A 13,205-nucleotide genomic window follows, 5' to 3' on the forward strand; every position below is an offset into this window, starting at 1 on the left:
TAACCCTCAATTGGACCAGAGACTGTTTTCAGTGGTTTAAGCTTGACACCCAGCAAAGCAGGGCTTTAGTGCACCCTCTCACTGCTCGCCTCCTGCCTGGGCCCCTCTGTCTGTGCCCCATGGCCAGGTGGGGTGTGGGTTGCCAGGCAAGCTATGGTGCTGACTCTGACTGCTCCCCTTCCTCCTTTTCTGTCTGATCCCTCCCCTCCCATTCTTTTGGTTCTTTCTCATGTGAAATACAGCTGCTTGGTGCTCCTGTGCTGCTCGCTGGGCTGATGTAGGATCTCCTGCACTGACCCTTGTCTAACTGCCGTGGATGATGTTGGCCCCCCCTCACTCCTTCAGAGACCTGAGCTGTGTTCTTCCTATGGAGAGTGAGGGTCTCCAGCAGCATGCCCCCCAACCCCAGGAGTTAGCCCAACGTGTACTGCTCAGGGGTAAACCCCCAAGTCTCCAGAGCAGAGAGGCATCCAGCATGAGCTCTCCTACTTCTGAACGAGAGTACAGCCCACTGTGGTGCAAGCCAGAGTGTCATCGTGCTTTGAACCCACAGCCAGAGCTGCCCCTTTGTTCCTTTCCTCTGTCCTTTTGAGTGAGTGAGAGGTCAGGGCAGTGTCTGCCTCTGTTTCAGCTGGTCTTTCTGTATCTGCAGCTCCAGCAGTGTGGCGCTCACAGCTGGGGAGGCAGCCTTGGGCTCTGCAGCCTGCAGTCCTTGCAGAGGGGACATCCTCTCATCTTTAGTTGGAGGTTTTTTCCCCTGCAGTGAGAAAGTCTGTGCAGTTGACTCGGGACTTTGATATGGCAGCCTGCTTAGGCAGGGGATGGAGGGATGGCTCTGAGTTCCAGAGTCTTCCCACAGCCCTCGATCCCCTAGCCAGCAGCCACCGCAGTGACTTTGCTGGAAGACTCCACTGTCCCGGATCCTCTGGGTCATGTCTCTGCAAGGCATGCCTGGATCCCGGCTCTGGCACATGGACAGTGTACAACTGAGGTGAATCCTGTTGCTCTGTGGCCTCTCTGATGTTCATGTGCTTGGGTGCAGCTTTCCCAAAGTGGCGTTCTGTTCATCTTCCTCACAGTTTTTGGTGCTCAGGAACAGTCCCTGCGGCCAAGGAGCCTGGCTGGTGGCCGAGGGAGGGCGGGCTGAGCCTGGTCACAGACGCAGTGCTGTGTGTGAGCTCGTCCTGTCTCCCTGCTGACAGAGCCGGTACTCTGGGGACTTTGCTAAGATGTGATGAGTGGCCTCCATTTCTCCTGCTCCCCCACGTCTGTCAAGCCCATCTGCAGCAGCAGCACCACCAGGGCTGGCGTGGAGGCCACAGGCTGGAGGTTGGGGCAGGCGGCTCACCTTGCTGCTGGGCCTTGGGGGTGCCCACCGTGAATGGTGTTCTGGGTCTTTGTGCAGGTGGAGGATGCCTGTCCGGTCTGCCTCACAGACAGCAGTGTTGTTTGCAGTACCCCCAGGGGACTGCAACCTGAGCACGTCCCACCTGCTGGACATCCAGGCCCTCTGGCTCTCCTGCCCAAGGCGACTGGGAGTAGAGAGTTGGCCGCGTGGGGAGACAGATAGGAGGAGACCAGAATCTGGATGCATCTGGGCTCCTGCTGCAGCGTGCACACCTGGGCAGGTGGGCAGGTGACTAGCGCTCTGCCAAACCACCCTCGTGAGAGGAGGGTCACGTCGCCTGCCCTTCGGCCCATCCCTGACTCTGTAGGCAGGCTAAGGTCAAATCATCAGTGGAGTGTGGGAGACTTTTCAGGAAGACGCTGTCATCACAGCAAGCAGGGTTGACCTGCACGTCAAGCCTGTCTCTGTCTGGAGGCCTTGACCATCGCTGTGCTTCTTGTCAGAGGCTCCACTGAGGGTAGCATCTGAGCCAGTTGCTTTGTTCAGCCCTCACCTGTCTCTGGAGGACAGTGTTCAGTTGCTGTCCTTTGAAGAGGCAGCTTTGTGCCTGCTGGTGACTGCAGCATGCTTGTTTGTGATGGCAGGGCATGTGTGTGCTTGCTGGGCATGCCAGGCATGTGCTCGGGCACTGCTATGTGTCCTCCAGCACCCGGGAGAGCGGCAGGAGCTCCGTGTTGGGCGCAGCCTTGGAACAGGGATGCTTGCTGGTGGGTGGTGGCGTCCCCGCCTGGAACTGTGGGCCGCGTTTGGTCACTGATTCTCTGAATTGAGGTGTGGCCTGGAAAGCTCCCATGGCCTCTGGCTGCTGTCCACCGTCTTGCCCACATCTGGAAGGCTGGCCTGGGGGGCAGGCACCCCTTACTGGCTCGGCAGGTGTCAGCTATTCTCCCTAGTCAGTCTCACTCTTGGAGGCGGGGGGCTCCATTCCTGTGTGTGGCATTGGTAGTCTCTGAAATGTGGGGTGCCAGCCAGAAGGGAGTACCATTGGCTGTGTGACCCGAGAGGGCCTTCGAGGCTGTCCCTGACAGTTCCTGTTGGCTGAGGTGGTTCACAGGCACTGCCTGGTGCTCCTGGTGAGGCTGGAGGTCACCAAGCTGTGTCACGGCACCTGCTGGATCAGGCTAAGCCATCTACACCTGGGCTAAGAAGCCCGAATATATCCCAGCCTCCCCTCTGGGCGTGTGACAGCGGTCTGGTGGGTGTGTCATGTGCTGTCGGGTCCTAACAGCGGGGACCATCTTTGAGATTTTTAGGTTCTCCTGATAGACATCATTTGGAGGCCATAATTAGATCCATGCAGCAGGAGCGGTCGATTTCACACACCTCAGGGGGCCTGATCCCGAGGTTCCTAGCTGGTCCCAGCCTCCACGGCTGCCTGCAGATGAACGGGTACAAGGGGACCCAGCCCATGGCCAGCCTGGAGTGGGGGCTCCCCTACTGGAGCAAAACTCTTGCTTGCAACTTCCCTTTCTCTCCCCTTCCCAGCTTATGGCTTCAAGCCTCCCCCCAACACATTCTGTTCCTTCTGCCCCTCTCCACCACGGGATGTGGGGGTGAAGGTGCTCCTTAGACAAGCACCCAAAGAAGTAGCTGGTGGACCAGCTCTTCCCTGGGTCCCTTCCTCGAGCCCCCCATATGGATCCATCATGAGGTGACACAAGACAGCATTTTCTAGAATCTGTGTCTTCGTGCCGTGTAGGCCCTATGTAAGCCGAAGCCAGTGCCTGGGCTGTGTTCCCTCAGCCCACGTGGCAGCTGAGGTGACCGGCTCTCCTCCTGGGGCCTCCAGCGTACCAGCTGTACTGCCTGCTGAAGCTTTGTGGTGCTGGATTGAGCCTTTGTCAGGAGAGATTAATATCCATCTTCATTGGATTTGCTGTGTCCTAGGCAGCGGCTCTGTGATAGCGGGAGAGATAGCTCAGCGTGTTTCCATGTCCCTCGGCGCCTGGGTCTGCTGCGCGGTGGGAACGTCAATAAGGAGCAGCGGCAGGGGCCGCGGGGCCTCGGCACAGCCCTCGGGGTTTCTGCTTGCGGAGGATGAAGAGGGACCTTCGGCCGTGGTTCTGTCCCAAGCCTGTGTCCTGCTGGCGGACTGGGGCTGGGTGGACTTAGAATTGACCTTGGGGCTCTGGGAGGACCAGCCGGTGGCCTCCACATACTTTGCTGCTGCTTTGAGAAGGAGAAGCTTGGGACCTGTCCCGTGTCCTGGCTTATAGCAGAGGAGGAGGCGCGGGGTCCCAGAGAGACTTGCGTCTCTGAGCATGAACACCAAATTGTGAGGCTTTGCCTCGGCCAGCCTGGACAGGTGGGCCAGTCTTTCCCCTGAGATGCTGGAGCCGCCAGAGGGCTCTGGGGCCCCTCTAGGAGCCCCTCAGTCCTGGGAGGTGCAAGTGCTGGCTCAGGAGCCTCTGTAGGCAGGTCTCTGTCCATCCCATGTGGGGGGGGGGGGCAGCTGAGGTCCCCAGGGGGTACAGCTCTGTGCATTCTGGGTAGTTGGCAGGAGGGTAGGCAGGTCAGTGGCACTGTGGAACTGACCAAAGCAACCCGAGAGCCAATGGCCAGTGTGTCTGAGTGGCCACTGCTCCTGTCTGTGTCTCACAAGACTGGAGCAAGCCAGTGCCTGAGAGACTGTCCCCAGGAGGGGTGGTGCCCACTTGCACAGTTAATCAGGGAGCACAGATAAGCTCAGTGGAGAGTCGTCCTCAATGGCCCTGGTAACAAGCTGAGCAGCAGGGCCTCCCCCAGGCCGACAGGATGGCCTCACAGTCCCATTTGCAGCGGGAAGGCGAGTCTGTGTGGCTTCTGTCCCCTGCAGAGCAGCTGTTGCAGGGGGTTGGTCCCCAGGGGCCAGGACGCTGGTCAGTGCTGGCTGGCCATGGGTGTCCCTCGGGTCTCCTTGTGTAGAAGGGAAGCAGGTGGGGCTCAGGTCGGAGCCCCTCTTCAATTCTCTGTCTCTGTGGCACAATTAAAAATGAGGTCTGCATAGGCTGGCTGGCTACCAGGTGGTCAGAGCTGGTACTGGTAACACCAAGGTCCAGGGTTCCATCCCTGTACTGGCCAGATGCCCCCCAGCCCCCCCCAAAAAAATGAGTCTGTAGACCTAAGGAGATGGGGACCCAGACGGAGCTGGGACAGGAGCCAGGATGCAGTCAGCTCAGCTCCTGTGCCTTTTCACTGCCCTGGGGAGGGTGTCCCTCCCATCTGGTACTGCCAAGAAGGTCACCTAGATGTCCTCTTGGTTGTGGCACTAAGTCCTACTGGAGGGTTTTGGGGGTGCTGCAGTCTCAGAAGAGTCTTTCTCAGATTTGAGGACCCAGAGACTGGGGCCGGGCCACGCTCCAGCCTCCTCAAGTTCCTGACCGTGGGCGCGGCTGCAGGTGGTGCTGGAGCCTGACAGCTCATTGCTGGGCTTCCCTGGGCAGTGGTATCAATGACCATCGTCCCAGACGTGCTCCCACACCCCAGTCGCTGAGTCTCCACTTTCCTGCTGTCTCCAGGCCCCTCCCTGCCCAAAACACAGCCAGGGACTGAGTCTCAACAGCTTCAGAAGGCAGTCCTGGCTGGAGTGCACCCTGGCTGTCTCTGCTGCATTTGTTTCTTTGAGCATCAGAAGGAAACACTGACAGAATGTTAACTTCTGGTGTATTGGTCTTTTTTTTTTTTTTTGCTTATAACGAAACAACTGGACTGGGTGATTGATAAGAAAGTAAAATTTATTGCTTAAGGTTTTGGAGGCTGGAAAGTCCACATTCAGGGAACAGATCTGATGAGGTGACTACAGCAATGCAGGGTGTCACATGGTGAGAATGGCACAGCAGAGAGACTAACCCCCTCACGTGCTCCCCTTTTAAAGCCCTCAGAACAACACCCCAACTACCATTGTTATCTATTTACTGGCATGGCCCTGCAATCCAGTCACCTCTTCAAGGCCCCGCCTTTCAATTACGGTCATCAGATTTCCCACCCTCAACAGTTACAGTGGGGATTAAGCTTCTAATATATGAATTTTAGGGACACAATCCAATCAATCCACATCTAGCAGCCCTGAATGGTGGGTCCATGGCTTTTGTTGTGTTGTCCTTGGTATGTTTTGTACATTGGACACATTTTACAGTTGTCACCAGTGGCCACACGCAGGCGGTCACGTTGTTGGAGATCTGACTGGACTGTGTCCTGGGCAAAGATTCAGCACATGCGTACACACACCCAGCCAGAGCAAGCGAGCGTAGGTGCACAGCCAGCACTGATTCCAGCTACGCACCAGGAGTGCACGCGCTGTCTGCATGGAGTGCCAGGGAATAGCGACCGTGGCTGGAGGGATCACAGGAAGACTGACGCCGGCAAGGTGGTCAGAGAGGCTGGGAAGGGGGATCCACAGGCAGTGACCCTCAGTGACGTGCCTGGCTGAACTGCTTGCCTGGGACATGTCACATGCTGAGGGTAGCTGGGGTCCCTGGACTGGCCTCAGGGACGGTCAGCAGGCATTTCTGGCGTCTGTTCTCCTGCCTCTGTGGCCGCCCCTTCTCTGTGGGGAATGCTTCCAGGCCCCTCACTTTGTCTGGGCCCACTTGGAAGAGCTGGTGCCTAGTGCCTGTTCACAGTGGACTCACTCTGCCCGTTTGGGGGACCACCCCAGTGCCATGCGCTCTCACAAGCCCAGCCATCAGCCAGAGCGTTCCTAGGCGATGTTCAGTCCGCCCCTCAGGCCACTTCCACATCTACCTCTGTTGTCCCCACACAAGGCCAACATGCTCAGGGCTTGCTGGGATGAAGCCTGGGTCTTTGGAGACACGTCTTTTCCCCAGGGGTGGTTAGTTTCAAAAGACACATTCACCAGAAAGAAAGGAGTGGACTCCACTCTGTGCTATGGGTCTGGGTCTGCCCTCTCCCGCCAAGAGGGTGTCCATGTGGCCTCCTAGGCCTGGGTGTCCGGGTTTGCTCCACCAGGAGACCTTGGTCACTTGTGGCTAAAAGGGAAGGGGAAAGACCCTCCCCTCAACCGTATTCAGACCTTAAATCTCCTTGCAGACATGAGGCAGAAGAGAAGTCAAAGGCGTTTAAAGGGAGAGGGTCTGAGGGACAATGAGTCCTGCAGAGGAGAAGTTCCTGGCGGGTGATGAGGCCAGCAGGAAAGGACAGGGAAAAGGTACCACCATGCCTGCCACCTGCTGTACGGGAGCCGTCCCAGACCCCAGCAGCGAGGCCCGTGTGGAGATGACCATGGCAGGCTTACCAAGTCCTCCCCAGACCTGTCTCCGCTCCGTGGTGGTTCAGGGGCCTTTGAAGCAGCCCACCCCAGCCACCTAGACAGCCAGCCTGTGAACCTGGGGTCTGCTGTGGGACTGTGAGCCTGGAAGTGTGCGACGGATGTCTGTGACCTCGTTAGAACGCAGACTCACCCCCGCAGGCCTGAGGCGGGCCCGAGATGCCCCCGTCTGAACAGACCAGGGGATGGCACCACAGTTCCAGGGCTCTGACCTTGGAGCAGGTGGAGAGGGGCTGCTGGCCGGCTCAGGACAGTAGGAGGGGGAAGGAGGCCAGCTCAGCCCCTCTGCTCCCTCTCTTCTCTTGAAGCCCCTTCCCCCACCACCCCTGGCCCAGTGTCCGAGATCGGATTATTGACTCAACATTGACACTGAGGAGGTTCTGTGGACTTGTTTTGTTTTTGTTTTGGAACACAGGATCAGTCAGCATCCCTGTCTGCTGTCATTACCATGGCAACACAGCCATCGATTTTTCTGTGCTCAGCCCCGGCCACATTTCATTTTGCCTTTTTTGTGGGTGGGAGAAGAACCGTACTCTTCCAAGGAGAAACTTGTGCTCCAGGCAGCAGAGCAGGGGTTCTCAGCCCTGCGGCAGCCCCACGTCCCATCCCCCTCCCCTCCATGGCCCCCCTCACTGCCCTCCTCCTGACGCGTGCTTTGTACCCGCGCCTGGTTCAGGCCTATGCTAATCAGCTCTCCCAGGTGTCTTTCTGCTCTGAAAACACCAGAATAATTGAGCATTATGGATATTTGCCTCAGAAGTCTCCAGAAGGTGATGCGTGCTCCCAGCCAAGTCTGAGCAGGTGACCCTTTGGCTCAGATCCCCCAGCAAAGAGGATGAGAGCTCTGGCACCGCCAGAAATGACAAAGACCCCAGAAAGGAGTGTTCTGGTGCCCTCAGTGCCCACTTGTGCCCAGAAAGAACTCCATGGCCACCTGCCAATGACAGGCGTCTGTCTGCTAGTTTCAGGGATGAAAGTCCAGCTCCAGGAAGAATCAGGGCTCGAGGTAGAGTCAGCTCAAGGGTCCGATGCCTGCTCTCGGCACCTTCTGGCACCATTTGGGCCATTGGCCGACGAGAACTGTTCCAGCACACATTCTGCCATCTGGGGCTCTGCCAGGAGGTCGCAGAGAACAGAAGTGATTTCCATGCCATGTGGGCCTGGCGGGGCAGCCTGTCCCGACATCCTGCATGGCACATATGTGCCCACAATGACACCAGTGTCATGGCCTCAAGATCACGGCTGTGCTGGTCTTGTTTCTCCTCCTCCTGGGTTGGTCTTTGCATGCCAACGTGTCAGCACCCCAGCAGGGTCAGGACTCTCAGCGGGCTTGTGGCTGCTGTGGTCCTCCCTGGGTGGCTCCAGTTCCCAGAACCTCAGGGAGGGGTCAGCTGAGTCACCCACGTTCCACCTGCCGGAGCACTTATACGCCCTTCTCCCAGGTTTAATGCCTCAAGGGGCCCCGGGGCAGAGTCGAGGAGAGTGAATGCCAGCCCAGCCCGCAGGCCCCAGCTCAGTCCACTGCCATGTTCCTTGACTCCGTGGCCTTCTGGGCTCCATTAGGCTCCTCCGGCAAAGCGCACAATGGCCCTGGCCTGGCCTGGCCTGTTGTGAGTCAGGGAGCAAGAGGGTCCCTCCCTAGTACCCTACATTCATGCCTCATGGCCTGAGAAACACTCCTCGGGGTCTAGCTGAAACCCTTTCTGCTTTGACATCCACTCTTGTCAGTCTGACCTTGGCACCAAGAAGCGCCAGCCTCCCCGAGGTGAGACTGGGAGAGTGCACGATGCCCTGCCCCTCTGCTCCCCACCCTGGCCTGGCCTTTCTGCGAGCTCCCGTCCCCATCTGACATAGGGACTGCGGCAGAGAAGGAGACACCCCCTCCCGGTGAGTCCTGGTGGGTGGTGACCCTGGGGTCTGTGATGGCTTCCACTCTGTGGCCATTCTCTGCCTTCTGAGACGTGGTCACGTGGCTGTCATTGGGGATCCTCCCTGGGATAAACATGGCTGCCCTTGACAGATCGCGGCAGTTTTACCTCCAGAGGGGAGCAGCATGGGCCACCATGTGGTTGGGGTGGGGTCTTAGAAGATAGCCCGTGTCTCCTACAGACTGCGTGGTGTGGGGCCTCATATCTCCTGGAAGGGCCAGGAGGGGAGGTGGCAGGCTGTGTTTGGGAGCCCGGGTGCATGGTGGCAGTTGCTCCTGGGCCCATCTGGGCTGGGGGAGTCCAGGTTAGGGCACTCATGTTGTGGGGTGGCCAGACATTGACTGGTGTGCTGGGCTGGGGGTGAGCATGTTATGGGATTTGCATTAAGGGCTCAGGGGGGCTCTGGAGGCCCTCAGAGGTGACCAGTGACCAGATGCCAGGAACTAGGGTTCAGGTGTTGGTGGGGCCTGGATATGGGCGGGGACTCAGGTGTTGGGGAGGAAGGGGCACTGGCCATCACCAGCCTTCTGACCACAGGTGGGCCAAGAGCTCTACCTGTGGGCTGGGGGCTCTTCCTTTCTGCCCGTTTTTTCTAACTGCTTCACCCACCGCCCTCAGGGTGTACGAGGAGGGGCCATCTGTGGCCCCATTCCCTGTAGTTATGAGACCGTAGTCTCACTGGTTTAATCCTGGGTGCCAAGTGCAAACATCCACACTTTGATGAGAAAATGGCTTTGGCTCCAGGAGCTGCTGTCCGTGGGCCCAGTCCTGGAGCACTTTCCCCACGCACCCTATAGTATTGGGGTCCCATTACCCCCAGGTCTCCCACCCTGCATGGACACATTCTCTAACTGGCAGACATGGCAGATGGAGGTCCCAGACCTTGAGAGTTGGTCTCACTACAGGTGGCAGTGGGTTCTGGAAGCCCTGGTTTTTGTAAGTTTCCTTTGTAGATGGTGTTGGATGCTCCCTCCCCGTGACCCATTGCTTGCCCCTTCCACATGTGCCCTGCCCCTCCAAGAGCCAGTGCTCAGCAGCCTGAGCTCTTCGGAGATGCTCAGACCTTCTCCCCACCCAGTGTCCGCAGCTTCATCAACGGTTTCTTGGGTTAAGCAAGTTTTTAGAACTTTCATCACCTGGGTTGCCTTCCAGACACTCTGACCTCTTGGAGATCACGCTAACCTGTGGTGGGCACAGCATTCTGCAGACCTGGCCCCATGACACGGAGCAAGTCCTGGGATTTCTATGCTATGAATTGTTAGTCCATTGTTTTGGCCCTAGAGGGGCCCTCAGGTGGAGTCTGGTTCACTCCCTCTGCCCTTACATATCAGGACAGGGGAGCCGCACAGATCTGCCATCTCCAGCCCACAGGTGACCAAGCCCCCAGCCCACGTCCCCACTCTGCTCCCTGTCTTGTCTGAGTCTCCCAGATTCATACTGCCTCTGTGCAGATTATAAGAACATGTTGTAGGCTGGCCAGTTAGCTCAGCTGGTTAGAGTGCAGTATTATAACACCAAGGTCAAGGGTTCTGATTCCTGTACTGGCCAGCTGCCAAAAAAGAAAAAAAAACCCACATATTTTCGGGGCGGGGGGGAAGGCCTGATTGTTTAAAAGTGTCACTGTTGTGAAAGACACAGTATGATAAGCTCTTCTAGATTAAGAGACTAAAAATTTCCAGCATCACAGAGTGGGGGCAAGGACTCTTCTGGTGCTGCTGGACGTTAGTTATTTCCTCGTGACCCAGAGTTGAGCCCATTTATGGGTTTGTTTTATTCACTTGTTTCAAATGCTTATGAAGCCGTGCTCAAATAAGTAGGATGGTGACTTATTGAAAACAGAGGGAAACACTGAAGACGTGTGTGTGATTCTGACGACCTGGGTTGGGGGAAAGCTCATCGATGGCATTGCGGGGACACTCAGGACATGGTGGTGTGGACCATGCACCGGAAGAGGGCTTGTGTTGTGGTAACCTTCCCCAGTGTCAGGGCGGTGGGGTCATGATGTGGTGAGAGGTCCTTGGTCTTAGGATACAGGCAGAGGTGTTGGGGCGTGGGGGCAATGTCACAGCGTGCGTGCGTGTGTGCGCGCGCATATCAGGAAAAGAGACCTAAAGCAAATGTGGCAAAACCCTGACAGCTCGGGAGCCTGGGGGAAGGTGAGCAGGCATTCGCAGTAGCATTCCGGTGACTTCTCTGTGGGTTTTGGAGGTCGGGCTGGGAGAACACTTTCTGTCTTCCAAGCCGCAGAGAGGAATGGACTCAGCGGTGACTTTTAGCCCTTTTGATCCCTTTTGATCTCTCGGCGGCTTCCCATGGCGTTGACCCAGGGCCATTCGTGGGAACCCCTGGGTGTGGTTGGAGAACCAGCCTCAGACTCGCCCACAGAGCTGGCCCTGGCCACATTTGAGTCCCTGCTGTGCCGGCATTTGGTGCCCTGGGAGACTTCCTGGTGCTCATGGAGCTGGAGTGGGAGGCCAGGTCTGGGGCTCCCTGTGGTCTCAGCACCCCCAGCAGCCGTGGCGTCCCTTAACAGTACAGCCAGGCCGTGCTCTTCCTCTTCTTTTCTGGGACTGCCCTGTCCTCCCCACCCCCCAACCCCCCGCTTCCAACCTCAGTGGCCTTCCCTCTCTTCTCTGAGCACCCCAGAACAGCCGTCTGAGATGTCACCGGTGGCTAAGTCCCTGCACTTGTGTGAAGCCATCTGCTACCCCGGGGGTGCTGCTCGCTGCACTGTGCTGTCTTTCAGAAGTTCTGAAAGCGCCCAAATGAGCGGCCGATCCTTCCGTCATCTGCTGGTATGACTCGGCCGTGTCCCAGCAGTGCCTGCCTTTCTTGGGGTCCAGGCCATGTCTGGAGCTTCGTGCAGCATCCCTAAGACTTCTCCCGAGAGCCTTCCCTGTGAGCTTTGGTCTTGCTTGGCCTCCCTTACCTGTAACCTCACCCTTTAAGTTCTGAGCACATCCCATGCTTCCTCTGTGCCGGGAGTTCTCTGATTTCTGCCTTTTTCTCTCGGGATTGGGATTGCTCAGTATGACATGGCAGCATTTGGTGGTCCTCCAGTCCTGCTCCTTCCCTCAGTGGGCACATTGGTTCCCTTAGGGACTGGCCAGCCTCTACCTTGGCCATCCTGGGCTCCATGTGGGGCCAGCCTGGCACCTCCACCTCTGTCCTGGCAACCAGGGTTCATGCGTATTTTGGAGGGTCTGTGGGAAATTTTTCTTGTACTGGCGGTGAGATAAAATATATAAGGAAGAGACACAGAAGCAACCGAGCCCTGGTGTTCCTCTGTGCATGATCCCAGGGTTTGGCAGAAGCCAGCTTCTTCAGGGGGTGGGTGCGCCAGACGAGGCCAAGGCCCCCCCAGAGTACAGCCTGAGAGCTCGCTGCCTGCTCTGCTCTGCTCTGCACGGGGAGAGAGCTGAGTCACCATACTCCTTGTGGAGTCGGTCCCTATCAGCATCTGCAGCTTAATTTATCCTTCCTTACTTTATCTTCCCAGTGGATTAGGACTAGCCTCGGGCAGGGACAGGAGCATTGTTCTCTAGGGGAGGTGGTAGGTGGCCGCCACCACTGATCTCCAGCTCCTTCTCCATCAGAGGAGGGTCCAGTCTAGATTCTGGAGGAAATTTGAGGGAGTTACAAGGCTCTGACCTCCCAGGACGGTCTCTTGGGGGCTGGGGATGCGACCCCAACGTTTGCGCTGCTTCCCTGGGCTCTGCTCACCAGTGGACTCTGGTTGTGAGCAGGTGAGAGCCTCAAGAACGTGTATCAGGAGGACGCACCGTATGTAAGTGGAGCTTAGGGTCACCCTAAAATAAAACTGCTTCTTAAGGAGCTGTCGCAGCAGCACTGTTTGTAATAGCCCAAAAGTGGAAACAACCCAGATGTCCACCTGTGATGAATGGGTGAACAGATTGGGGCCTGTCCATGTACTGGGATATCATCCAGCCATAAAAAAGAAGTTATGACACATGGTACAACATAGACGATCCTGATGGGCATTATGCTGGGTGAAAGAAGCCAGACATAAAAGGGCTTGTGTCGTGTGATCCCACTCATGGGAAATGTCCAGGGTAGGCAAATCCACAGAGGTAAAAAGCAGATTGGTGGTTGCCAGGGGTGGGAGGAGGAGGGATGGGAGTGACTGCTGAGGGGTGCAGGTTTCCTTGGGGATCATGAATATGTTCTGCAATTAAAATAGAGGTGATGGTTGCTTAACTTCATGAATGTACTATGTGATACTGAATCATTTGCTTTAAAACGGTAAAAAATGGTGAGTTTTATTATAATTTTTAAAAACACAGATCCCACCGCATGGGGGAACAGACTCATCAGTCTCACACACGTTTTGAGGCTCGGTGGTTCTGGGCGCTTGGGTGAGGTTACGGGCCCAGTGCGGAGTCGGGGGCTGACCGCTGCAGGAACCAGGATGCTGTGGTCTTTCTGAAGTGTGGCCACAGTTTCTGTGGGTTTCTTCTTTCTGTTTCTCTGGCCTGGCTGCAGGTCTGAGGAGGCGGCCTCTGCAGCCCCTACAGCTCCTGAGTCTCAACTGCTTATCTCCAGCCTGCCCATTGGCCACGAGTTAGCCTCGGGCAGGTTGTGG

The 13,205-nt window shown here is 57.0% G+C and overlaps 1 protein-coding gene across 3 annotated transcripts in view; it reads left to right on the top strand.

The window, feature by feature from the left end:
* Positions 1-13,205, top strand: part of BAIAP2 (BAR/IMD domain containing adaptor protein 2) — a 73,917-nt gene that overhangs the window by 23,842 nt on the left and 36,870 nt on the right. The window lies entirely within an intron of this gene.

Source organism: Cynocephalus volans, chromosome 16 (genome assembly GCF_027409185.1).
Source record: "Cynocephalus volans isolate mCynVol1 chromosome 16, mCynVol1.pri, whole genome shotgun sequence".
Lineage (NCBI taxonomy): Eukaryota > Metazoa > Chordata > Mammalia > Dermoptera > Cynocephalidae > Cynocephalus > Cynocephalus volans.